Source organism: Gopherus flavomarginatus, chromosome 10, assembly GCF_025201925.1.
Source record: "Gopherus flavomarginatus isolate rGopFla2 chromosome 10, rGopFla2.mat.asm, whole genome shotgun sequence".
Lineage (NCBI taxonomy): Eukaryota > Metazoa > Chordata > Testudines > Testudinidae > Gopherus > Gopherus flavomarginatus.
In genome coordinates, this window is record NC_066626.1 from 34435899 (window position 1) to 34449613 (window position 13715).

The window sequence follows — 13715 nt, forward strand, 5'->3', positions numbered from 1 at the left end:
TTCTCCATCCTTACTGTGAGCCAATAAGTAAATGTATTACTGGTCAGAGGATGGGAGAAAAAACAACATCTCAGACGTGTGTATAGAAGCAGAAGGAGATTCATTCCTGTGATGACTGCTCCTTCCTACTGCACTATTCTTACTACAGTAGAAATTATGGGGGGTTGGAATGTGATAATTTGTTTGGTACTACTTGTTCTGGATTTCTTGTTACTTCTATTTTCTTCCTATTTTTGCCTGCTTTTGTCAGATTTTTTCCAATATTTTTAAAACCCTTTTTCTCACTTGTTGGACAAAATGTTCATAACCAATTACTCTTCAGCAGTCTCCACCCACTTCACTCCCACAGTAAGATCAGAGAATAGCTGTGTTTTTTTTGTTTTTTTTTTTAAACACAGTTGCTTTGCTGTACAGCAGAACTCACAAAATGTAACCTAAAATAGCACAAATTGGAGCTTGTAAGCCACAAAGAAACACCATGTAACTTTAGACATTTACCCCCTAAAATGCAAGCTTTCTTCCTGGCTTGCATGTAGTCTGTAACACACCCTTATGATCAGCAGCACTCACTCTCACCACCAAGAGACCTGGGAAAGAGGAGAGAGGGACATAAAGGGATGCCCAAAGAAGAAAACAAGGGACACAGATTAATTTAAGTGGGTTAAAATCACCATTGTAGCTGAAACAAAGCACAATCTCTTGAATAGCTACTCCATTAGTTTCCCTACGTTGAAACATACGAGTGCCTATACTAGACACGGTTGTGAAATATGTTAAGTTTTAGTGTTTTTTTTAATTACAACCCAATTTTTTTTCAGGTATTTTAATCCAAGTTATTTCATTTTGTTTAATTTATAAGTCATGCTGAAGCATTGACACAAACAGAACATACATTTTTGGTACTAGAAATATTAGGCTCCAACTTAACTGTGCACGAAAACTTTCGCCTTTCTAAAAAGTTAAAAGAGAAGTGATCAAAACGTCTAGGTTCTTGTTATACCTATTAAAGGTTCCTAGGAAACGATAAAAAAGATTTACAGATCACTAGAAGCCCAGATGGTAAGGGGAATGGCTGGTATCAGTAGTGATTGACAAGAGGGCCATGGCTAGAGTGTGGGATGAACTGTAATTGGGTGTTGGAGAAAAGAGAATGGGTGGAGTTGTGAACTCTTAAAGGGGACACAATCTGCTAGAATCAATAAACTCCTGGAATGTGGACAGGGCAGCTGAACAAGTGGCTAATTTTATGACCGAGTTATTTTCAGTGCCATCACTGTCACTGAAATGTAGCTGCAATGGTAATTAGATCTCATTTCAGGTAACACAGCATCTCTCCAATATCAGTTTCATTCCTTTTTACTTTTAAAATGACAGAGATCTGCTGGTGATTACTATTCATTTGCTTTTTACAGCATAAAGACCTGAATGTGATAATTACTACAACATTTTTGCCAATGTAGCACAAAATGAGCAATTTAAATGATTGAATCATTTCGCCCCTGGTATACTTCCCCAGACAGACAAACTCAGATCCACTACTAGATGCTCCAAGAAATGAAAGAGAAAAAGCTCAAGTATCAACTAAAAGAAAAGCAAAATGGTTGATTGTTTAAGAAAGGCTACAGCATCCATACTGCCAAAAAAAGAGGCATTCCTACTTAATGCTAGTGAATCTATATCTGAAGACACCACATCATGTCCAAGATGCCATCCTATTTTGCAGAGAAAAAATATGACAGTTTCTCTTTGAGACCCAACCAAAACTTACCAAATTAGTCACAGTGTTTTATATTCCATTTAATAAAAATTTGTGGGTTTCTTTTTGATTCCTTTCAATATTTATTTTTTAAGAACAGCTCATTGAGTGATCTCCTCTGGCCTTTTTTTCAGTGGTATCAGCAGAATTAACAACAGATGTGGCATAGCTAATTTAAAAAAAAAATCACAACCATCTAAATATGTAGTGATAAAGTAGACAGTTGTGTGTTCAGTAGTTAGGCTTATGACATCATTGTCCTGTATATGGAACTCAATGGATAGAGGCTCAGAATAAGTTTGGCCCCAAAATGCTTATGAATAGTGTTGCTCTTGAAGAAAAAATAATACTCAGTAAGATGATTCATTATTCCAAATATTGAATTCAAGGATTAGGTAAATATTGTGACTTATCGCAACTATTTCAATATCATTAGTTAAATATTTCCTTTCTAATGGCAACCGCTGTAGATACATGTACATGCAGCCATATTTTTATTGTATTATTAAATCTAGATCCCTGATGTAATTGTACTGGAGGTTGAGATGTTTCTGGAATGCCTTGTGAGGGTGGGAGATCCTGCAGCAAGACAGGCCTCTTGAGAAAAGCAAAGGTCATCATCTATGGAGCCAGCTTCTTATCTATTCCTCTAAACCCAACAGTGATTCTCCAGTAACGAAGCGTAGAATATTTTTTGTTTGTTTGTAGAATAATAAGAGTTTCCCCATCCCTGCTAAAATGTAGATTTGCCTTAGGTTTGCAACACTACTGTTTTTTAAAATCATGTGCTTTAATGTCAGATTTCCAGAAAACAGGAGCAAAGCAAAGAGCTAATTTATAAGCAATGTGATAATGAGACAAATGGAAAATACACTGTTGTGCCTGTGGCTTAGAATCCAGAGGTCTGAAATTTATTATCCTAGTCATGAACTTACTCAAATCTAGTGTAAGACAACTGCACACTAAGACACTAACAACATTCTGGAGTTGTCTGGAAAGATATGTGTCTCCACAGAAAGGTGTTATAGGTGAAAGTGTATTGTGAGTGTAAAATGTCCTGTTATAACAGAAGTAGTTACAATGGTGTTTAAGGAATTTTTCAGCTAATGTATAATAAACATATCAGAAAGAGCGTTTATAGTTCCCAAAGAAACTTCACATAGGGAATGGGATGTATTTATCATAAACTTAAAAGGGAGTATTTGTCATGCAGCAGTAGAGCCTGGACAGGAAAAAAAAATGGACATTTTCAAGAAAAGGGATATTTGCACTCTCATTGGCAAAGTATATCCCACTTTTTTTTTCTTACTAGCAATGGGATTTAAATGTATTAAGCCCCCACTTATTTTTATTAATGTCAGAAAAAAAAAAGATCAATACACAAATCAGTCTTCTCCTCAACAGTGTAAGGTGACAGCTTGCAGCAGATTTGGGCCACTATCAGAAAAGCAGGCAGCAACAGCAACAATAGTTCATGGAATTGGAGGACAAAAGCACAACTGCTAATAAGGAAACGGGACAAAGAAAAGAATCTCTGTGATAAACATGGAAAATTGGGTAAAGAATGGGAGGAAAACATGTGATCAAGGAGAAACTTTGAAGAAAATAGGAAGAGTGCCTAGCAATTAAATACATTAACCTCTTATCTATTGGGGTAACTTCAGTCTTAAGTCATGTAGTCTGTATATTTCCTGTTGATACATGTATGGTGGCTTTCTTCTGGTCTCTTTTAGAAAGTATATGACTAGAGCAGAAAACAGTCACCAAATTTGGTCAATTCTTTGTTCTACAGACAGTTATGACTTAATTCCAGAAAGATACAAGGTTATTAAAGATCAGGATTCAAGCACATTAGAAGAACATTATGTCAGCCTCTGACTTTTGCAGATAGTTTTGTACTTTGATTACTAAGAAAATCTCAATATTCCAGCCAAATAACAATTAAAAAAAATGATGATTTCTCTGTGAAAGAAAAGTGAAGGAAATAATCATGGATATACAAACATTTAGTCATGTTTAAATAGATTTAAGAGGGCAATAAGCAAACAGAACATAAAAGTCTCTGCAAAGAAACACAGTGGCACTTGTTATCATGTTCTCCTAAAATAAAATGATGTTAGAAGAAAAGTAGCAGAACTGTGCTCAGCGTTATGAAAACACAGCCCCAAAAAAGCCTACCTCCTACCCCAAGCGATAGCACAGACAACACAATAGAATAACCTGGCAAAATTGCTACTCATAGACTTATAGATTCTAGGACTGGAAGGGACCCCGAGATGTCATCGAGTCCAGTCCCCTGCCCTCATGGCAGGACCAAATACTGTCTAGACCATCCCTAATAGACATTTATCTAACCTACTCTTAAATATCTCCAGAGATGGAGATTCCACAACCTCCCTAGGCAATCTATTCCAGTGTTTGACTACCCTGACAGTTAGGAACTTTTTCCTAATGTCCAACCTAAATCTCCCTTGCTGCAGTTTAAGCCCATTGCTTCTTGTTCTATCATTGGAGGCTAAGGTGAACAAGTTTTCTCCCTCCTCCTGATGACACCCTTTTAGATACCTGAAAACTGCTATCATGTCCCCTCTCAGTCTTCTCTTTTCCAAACTAAACAAACCCAATTCCTTCAGCCTTCCTTCATAGGTCATGTTCTCAAGGCCTTTAATCATTCTTGTTGCTCTTCTCTGGACCTTCTCCAATTTCTCCACATCTTTCTTGAAATGCGGTGCCCAGAACTGGACACAATACTCCAGTTGAGGCCTAACCAGCGCAGAGTAAAGCGGAAGAATGACTTCTCGTGTCTTGTTTACAACACACCTGTTAATGCATCCCAGAATCACGTTTGCTTTTTTTGCAACAGTATCACACACAATTGAACATAGGGGAGTTAGGTGCTTTGGAAAATTCCTCTAGAGCCTCAATCCTCAAAGATATTTAGGCACCTAACTCCCATTGAAATCAGTGGGAATTAGGCATCTAAATACTTTTGAGGATCTAGCCCTAGGTGCCTATTTGACTCTCTAGGTGATAAATACCTTTAAAAATTAGGCCCTTGATCCATTACCAGGGACACTTGGTGCTCCTGCAATAAAAATAAATAATTAAGGAGCATTTTTATGGCTATTGAATCCCTGAAAAAAAGTGACAGTTGATATTAATATTTGCACTAAAGCCAAAGGGAACACAGCCAATTTTTAAATGACTAACAAAAGTCCATATAATGCCTTCAGTCCACATGCAGAGGAATGGTAACGGGAGTTCTATGTGCCAAACAAGGGCTTGGGTTAGGGTAGTATGGTGAATGTCAGAGGTGAGGCAGTTTTTTGTTTTTTTTTTTTAAACCAAATGCATTTTGTATACTTTATTCTTTTGGGGCACACTAAAAATACAGCTGTAAGGGACACCTATCAACATCACTGTTATGGGATAATGCTATTTTAAGGTTACTGAGTAGAGATCTACTCATTGATCTTTGTCTGTGGAAGTAATAGGTTATTTTTCCATGAGAGCTTGGAGAAAATGTCTGGATTTCATTTTATGAAGTGTACAAAGTGAAACTGAAAAATGTTGAAATCTGAAAGTCCTGTATAATGAGACACTTTAGCAGGATATTTTCAATGTTGTGTAACTGATATTCAGCTTGTCACTCGCTGATGGGCATTGGTTAGTGGATGAGCTGTCTAGCTCATCCTTGCTTAGATTAGTTCAAAATAAAAAGATATCCCAGTGGGTGACTATATCACTGTAACCTGTGATCTCTTTCACTGGCCCATTTCCTTTGTCAATGGACAGAGGATCTCTTAGAAGTTGCATGCTCTCAGATCTTTAGACATGCTTTGTGTTTTGCATAAAACATTAGAAACTTGTACAGTGGTTGACTACAAAAAAAAATCAATATTTACTAAAGAATATTCTACATCAGTGGTTATCAGCCCCGGTACGTGCAGCCCTGGGGGTACTCAGAGCTCTTCTAGGGGTATATCAACTCATCTAGACATTTGCCTAGTTTTACAACAGGCTACATAAAAAAGCACTAGTGAAGTCAGTACAAACTAACATTTCATACAGACAATGACTAGTTTATAATATACACTGAAATGTAAGTACAATATTTATATACAAATTCATTTATTTTATAATTATATGGTAAAAATGAAAATGTAACCAATTTTTCAGTAATAGTGTGCTGTGACACTTTTGTATTTTTATACCAAGTAGATTTTAAGTAAGGTGAAATTTGGGGTATGCAAGAAAAATTAGACTCCTGAAAGAGGTACAGCAGTCTGGAAAGGTTGAGAATCACTGTTCTACACTATGGGCTGGTACTAAGGTAATGCATTAATGGAACAAAGACCGATACAGCATCTGAGATACTTCAAATAGGAAAGAAAGGTGATATTATGACAAATTATTGTGGTATTAAAAAGATGTGTCTGTTTGGTGTGAGTTCTGTCACTTCATCAAGCTTGACTTTGCATAGGAGACTGCAGAAACTCAGACAGATCCTCTTGAAACCTGGAAGCATAGCTCAGTGAAATTACTGTGTTGCATGACCAATCCCCATTCCTACAAATCTTTTATTTACAGGGAAAACTATTAAACTGGGCAGAAAGCCAACCCTAAATGCCATTCTCTCCTCACACACATCTTTCTTGGCCTTTATTTTTTTCATCTCAAGCCGTTCTCTTCCAACATCCAGTCTAAATCTCCATGGGCAGCTAATACAAATTACGTTTGGAATAAACAGATTTAGTTTCATAGTTAGGTTTCATTCATTTTATTTTTAGTGAAATAGAACCTCAAGTGGCTAGATATATTAAAAAATGTGAAGGAATGTGTGCCAAGATCTTCTACAATGCGACATGCAGCCCATCATTGGTGAAGCACCAGATCCCAGATTAAAAACAGTGAAAGTAGTTTAGTGCTGTTTTGGAACACAAGATTGCAGCCATAGCTGCTCTGCAACACAGCAGTGATTCAGACATTTTGCTGAGAGAACAGGAATTCTTGTTCTGTCATAAGAGGCAGACCAGAGAACCATTAGCTTCCCTCTCTGGGAAACAAAGGGAGCAGCAGCATCAGGGTCTTTAATAATTTCCCTTCTTATGCCTCACATGGGAGTTAGGCACTCAAGCTATTTGCCATTGGAAACGAACTGAAACTGAATAGGTGCTATTTAGTTTTTAAAAGCTCTAGCACCTGTGTTGGAAATTCCATAAACTATAGTCACTGATCTGACAGAGCTTTCCCACTGTTCAGGCATTACATAGGCCCTTAACAAGAAGTTCAGGTATAGCCAATCCTTTACAAAACCTGCAGGCATAGCCTTGTAAGAGTCAAGCATTGGTAACTGAGCACACAGCATGTGAAAAGTGTAAATTCTATGGTGTTAAGTATGACATTCACAGTCTGCAAACAGGATAGGCTACACTTGTCTACCTTTTAAGTTTGACTGCTGGTGGACCTTGGAAGTTTCATAGTGGTAAGCTTCTTCGTTTCCTGAACCAGAGATATATTACTAAATGCTGAAAGCCAAATATCTCAGGCTGGTGCATCTGAGGAGTTTCTCAATTCTTGACAGGAACCATTTAGCTCTGGGTGATCCACAGTTTGTGTTAGTGAAGCTTTCTATCTTCATTTAATCAGACACTTTATTTTAACAGAGCTTAAAAAGAGAAAAATAAGCAGAAACAAGCCTATTCAACTTCCAGAGCTTAGAAAATATGCCAGACATGTCTGTCTGTGAAGCTTCTAAATTCTCAAAACCTATCTATGTGGCTTACATATCTTTCAAACTCCAGGCTATTCCATAAAGTGGGATGTATTCAGTTACAGAGCTTAGAAACCAACCCAGGTTAGTCTACATGCTATCTAATTTATTCAAGCCAGAGTATTGTCTTGCATGCCACAGTTTGAAATTCAAATTTGGTTCAGATGATAGCTTTGAAGTTATGATGTTTATCAAAATCTGCTAAAAATAGCCAAAGCTGAGCAGGAAAATCAAAGTCAGAGAACTGGCTTTCTTGTGAGATTTTGATGTTTTGGGCTTCTGGTCCGGCTATTTCTGTCGATGGTTTTGCTTTTCTTGAAATGTTTCATCTCTTTTGCTTCCAGTTCTGGAAGGAACTTAGATGTACACTGGAAAAAAATTCCTTTAACTCAACATTTTGGAGACTGGGAAAAAATTGAGGCTGGGTAAAACAGCTGGATGTTGATTAGAGGGGTGTGTGGAGGGGGAGGAGGGTCAGGTCCGCCTGCAAGATGAATGGTGATTGGTTTGCTGGAGAGCACATTGGAGAGAGGATGGAGTGGTGGAGGTGGATCTGCCTGCAACTGGAGCAGAGGATGGAGAGGTCAGCTGAGCCCTTGCTTGGAGAAGAACTTCTGGCCTGTGACCCAGCAGGCCAACCCTGGTAGGAAGGGTGGTCCATTTTTAATAATTTATAAAACAAATTGTCAAGTTGTAGGATTACTGACAAAACATTAAAAAGGTATAGCTACTTTTCACACAGAGACTTTCCATGAGGTATGTGCAAATGCTTAGTTGGTAGTCCTTTCAAATGGCCATTCAGGCTGTTTTCTATTGAACTTGGACTTAAGTTAAGCTTTCTTGTTTTGTGAAGCAGATACATTATATTGATGTATCTATTGTGAACCTGTGACCAGTATTTTTACCTGTAACTGCCTGACAGCTAAATATGGTCAGTAATCTTTGCTGTCAGATTCAAAGAAAAATGCCCAGTTTGGGGTTTGAGACTCTCAGTTTTTAAGTACTTAGGAATCAAATACCTTTTCCTTTGACGCCCTTGGGAAATATTAGCTCTCAAATGGCCTCCAAATGACTGCACTGCAGGTTACACTTTAGAAGCAAAACAAGGAGGAGAGTCTCTGTAGTTTGTCAACCCCTGTCACCAACTAGTGTTTTGATATTTCTCTTTGCAGAAAATGAAAAATGTCTGATATTTCAGTGAGTAGGAAAAGGCTAATGCTTATGAGATTACAACTACAAATAAAGGGAGTGATAGACAACTTTCAAAATGAATAGATGAAAGACCCTCTCCCCTTTCTAAAAATAAAAAGTGGGCCAGCATCCCATCTGGTATAAATTGGAATAGCTCTATTGTAGTCAATGGAGTAACACTGATTTACACTAGCTGAGGATCTGGCCCTTTGGAGCCTGAATTTTCCTTTAGATTTCACTTAAAATCTAGTTCCAAGGTGGCAAATTGCAGATCCTCCCAAGAGAAGCGTGGATGCAAGTGAAGCCCTAATAACTCTCACTTCTCAGGAGTTTGTCTCCCCATCTGAAACTGATCAGTCAGTGAGTATTAGTGAAGCAGAAGAGCTGTAGTAAACCCTCTTTAGCTGAAGAGGAAGCCAATACTAGAATTGTACAAGAGTTCTACAATCAATCAAAGCTGATGATAAAGAAAAGCTGCCTGGTTTCAGGGTTTTATTGGAAACTCAAAATTCAGAGCAGCAGGGGCCAAACAGGTTTGGCAATGACTTTTCTAAGCAAGGAAACTAACCCTTTGACAAATGTCAACAAAGTGGCTCACGTATCTGGAAAGAGTTTAAGTGCTAGTTTAAAATGGGACAAAAGCATAGTCAGCTTTATTTCTGTTTTAATACTGATGTAATTCACCAATATGACACAGCAGGATTTGGGTGCCAGTTCAGCAGTCCATCCCTATTCAGCCAAAAGAAAGAAAAATACTTCACTTTATCTTAAAGAAAATACACATTTAATCCATATTCAGCATTGCAATGGACCTACGCTGAACTAAATCCTTTGCAACTGTCTAATCTATTCCCTGCCAAAGAATAATCCAGTAGTAAGAGAATAATTATAAACAAGTAACAAAAATATAGTTTTGACATTTCTTTGTAATTATGTGAATAAGTTAACTGGATATTGTAATCTATTTAGATTAAGTCTGGTGAGTGTTGAGTAGATTGTCACACTTGTCTATCTTTTAAGTTTGACTGCTGGTGGATCCTGGAAGTTTCATAGTGGTAAGCTTCTTCGTTTCCTGAACCAGAGATATATTACTAAATGCTGAAAGTCCTGGTCTCGAGTCCTGGTCTCTTTCTATCTCCTTCAAAAAAACCTAAGGTTGAAAGTGTACATATTTTACTCTTTGCTTATTAAAATTTTAAAAATTCATATCTGTGGAATACTTGCCATACAATGATTCACCTGGTTGGTTATGTCAAATGTATTACCGTCTGTCACAAAACATGCTGCATCCCAAAGTGAATTAATGTTGAATATTTGGTTAGAGATGAGAAAACATCAGGACACTTATTTCAGAATGAAAGATCTGTGCAGAATTAATAATGTAATCTACATGTTCAGGGCAGAAATTTACTTTGCACAGCATTAAAGTTAAATTATGGTATCTCTTGGCTGACCCACCAAAAAGGTGAATTGATAACAGCGACTACTTTTTTTTCCTTCCTCCAGTCAACCAGACCCTAACAATTAAAAATCATTTATTTTATGCAGTCAGGGAAAATTCTTATTATAAAGCAAACTTCAGAAGTACACAGAAATTTATTGCTCTAAATGGAGATACTTTGCAGTGCTTTAAATTTTGAAATAAATAATTTTTCCCCAAACTTCCATAAAACATGCCAAATGCAAAAAGCCAATGATGTACCGAATCCTGAAATCCATGGACGGTGCCATGACATGCCATGTTTTTATGCTCAACTCCCTATTGAAATGAATTAGTATTCTCCTCAAATTTTCACTTTTTCTAATTCCCTTCAAAAGGTCCTGCCTTCCAGGCCACTTTGTCCTTTTAGGAATAGAGAACTGAACGTAGTTCCTTCAGAGCCATTCGATGTTGCTTCTACCTGCTCCTTTAAAGAATTTCACACATACCTATTTAAAAATATTCCTGATTGAAAACATCTTTTTTCAGGGAACAATGTTCTGAAGATGGGGAATTAGACATATGGTGTACATACATTTAGCACATATACAATATAGCTATTGATGTGAAGATCTGTAATAGGACAATTAATAAACTAATATACCTATTGCCAGACTGCATGCCACAATTTATTTTTTGTCCAGCTAGAATAGGATATAAATGTGATTAACTCAGCTGAAGCAAAATGGAATTTTCACAGTGTCTTTAAATTAACAAGCACTGTGTTCAAGCAAACCCACATTTCCTTTTCAATTTCATAACTTGACTTCTCCACATTGTGTTTTAAATGTGCTGGTCCTTTGGGGGAATGTCAAATCCACTCCCAACCTGATTCTTAATGGGAGTGCCGCATTCAGTGGTCTGGCTGCAATGTGCTTATCTTAATTTGACATTATGAAATGGAAATTCTTGGCAGGGAGAGGAAGAAAATTTTCCAGACACTAAACTTCAACATCCTTTCTAGATATATGTTTAAGTGAAAAAAAAATATTTATCAGATGGCAAATATTCATTTTGGTACATTTTACCTTAAGATCAAGAAACAGAATCCAGAGTTAAGGTTTTTAATTTTGCCTAATCTTCTAATTACTGTTTTCATACAGAAAGAACAATGGTATACAGCGTTCACTCACAATACTTTCATAAGAAGAAGTTTTACTACATCATAAATTCACTTGCCTAATTCCTCACAAAGGGACTGTTTGTCCCATCCTGTGAGCTGGCACAGTGGAAGGGAGGAGGCATAAGGCATCTCCTTACTCCCTTGTACTTGGGCTCTGTACCACTAATCCCTGCATGCAAGGGACTGTAGATTCTGCAAAGCCCTCACACAGATAGGCAAGAAGCAGAACTGTGTAAGGAATAGACAGAGCCTTGTTTACACCTCATGCACCTGGTGGGGTAGTTATGCTAGCACTTTGGGGAGTGTAATCTTTGATAAGTACAGACGTGTTGAAGTGTACTCCCTCTCCAGTGCAATGCAGTAACTAAAGGGGAAATTTTGACTCCAGATACAAATTGGCAGTGTCATTCTCTAGGCCTATAACAAAAGGGTAGGAAAAATACCAAATGAAAAGCAACACAAACAAGTAAAAAATAAAACACTTAAGCATTTTAGGAAGTCAAGTACACCTCTATCTTAAATAAATCAAATGCTTTTGCACTTATGGTTGTGCAGAATACTTAAACAATTTAAGGAGCTTCTTCTATTCTGGGGATGGGGTGCATTCTGTCATTTACCTTGTAAAAGTCCTTCTTGTGTGCTGCTGAGTTAGACAGAGATAATGCCTATTCTCCATCAAAAGGATTTATTTTTGTCAGTCAATAGGATAGCTTAAGCTGTTACTAATGTTCCTTTAAACCATATTTCGGGGACCAATTCTGACTTCACTGAAATCAATAGCAAAATGTTTTATGGATTTCAGTAGGAAGAGGCTTGGGACTTTTAACTGCAGATGGAGGATTATCATATATATATATATATTTTTAAACTACAGTCTCCCTCCCAAACAGCATATACAACTGCCATAAATCATTACTCACATATGAAATACATACTAAGGGGTGTTTAGGAAAGGTGTGCAGCCAAATAGTGAAGCCACCTAATGTATTTTAATCAATATCATTATAGTCACAAAGAAAATAAAATCTACCAGTTCACATGGAAATGTCTCATGTTATTTACTGATACTGTCACTCCTCATTCAGATAACTTCATCTGCTCTTTTGAGATCTATCAAAAAAATAAAAAAAAAATCTGTGACTGAATCTTTAAGTGCCTACTGAAAAGTTGTAAACAAGCCACTACCTTGATCCAGTGTTATTTCACCCTCTGTAAACCTAGCACACAAGGGACCCAAGTTGTGGAACATAAGTAGAGTCAAGAAACTAATGTTTGATCCACATCATCTTGTAAATAATGGCAAGATGTTTTTAATATTCTTGGCACAAAATAAATAAAGACAGAAAATTAGGAAATGAGCCTCTGTCAGTAAGCAGGCACTGTAGAGTGGTTTATAAAAACAGCAGCTCAATTGTTCTTAAAGACCAACTGACAACTCCTGGGAATCTCAGAGGAAATTTCTTCCTATACAGTGTCTCATTGTTTTCTTCTATTTTATCTTAGTTCAGGGGGGAAAAAAATAAAAAATAAAAAACAAACCACACACACAACTACATAAGCTGCTGACAAAAATAGAATCTAGTTTCTTAAGAGCTGATCCAATTTTTCTTATTATTCCTCACAAAGCCACTGTGGTGCCTTCAGATTTCTTGTGGGGTAGCCTCAGAGTGAGAGACAGAGGCAGCATTGAATTAACTTTGGGCTATGGTGTGGTTCACATTATAGGCCTGTGATCAGAAATAAGAGGGAGTAAGAACTCTGTACACAGCAGAGGTGAAAGTAAGCTGGTCCAGCCTAGCATACCGGCAAGAGCCAGTATGCCGTGACAGACTGGACCGGCTTCCGCAGCGGTGATTTAAAGAGCCCAGGGCTCCAGCCACTGCAGGGAGCCCCAGGCCCTTTAAATCCCAGCTGGAGCTCCAGCAGCCGGGCTGCCATAATGATTTAAAAGGGCCCGGAGCTCCGCAGTGCCCAGAGCCCCGGAATCTTTAATTTGCCCCTGAGCTCCCAGCCGCCTCTGCAGCTGGTAGCTCCGGGGTGTTAAAAGGCCCTGGAGCTCCAGCCACTCCAGCATACCGGTAAGTCCTTTGAGTTACTTTCACCCCGGTACACAGGCTACCTGGATTTTGGGTCTAGGCATGTTGGAGAACATAGTCTACTCACCTGCTTACTCCCTTCCATCCCTGGAGCAAGTGGGTTGGGATGAGTAGGGAACGGTGAAGCCAAAGCTTCATCCCCTCTTACAGTCTACCCAGAATTGCTGAGGCAGCAGTAGATTACTACCTACCCAGTGCTAACCTATGCCAGTAATTAATTACTATCTCCCAGGCACAAGGAGGAAATGGGAGAAGCTTTGTGATGCAGAGGTGTGTGTGTGTGTGTTTCAGCTTCT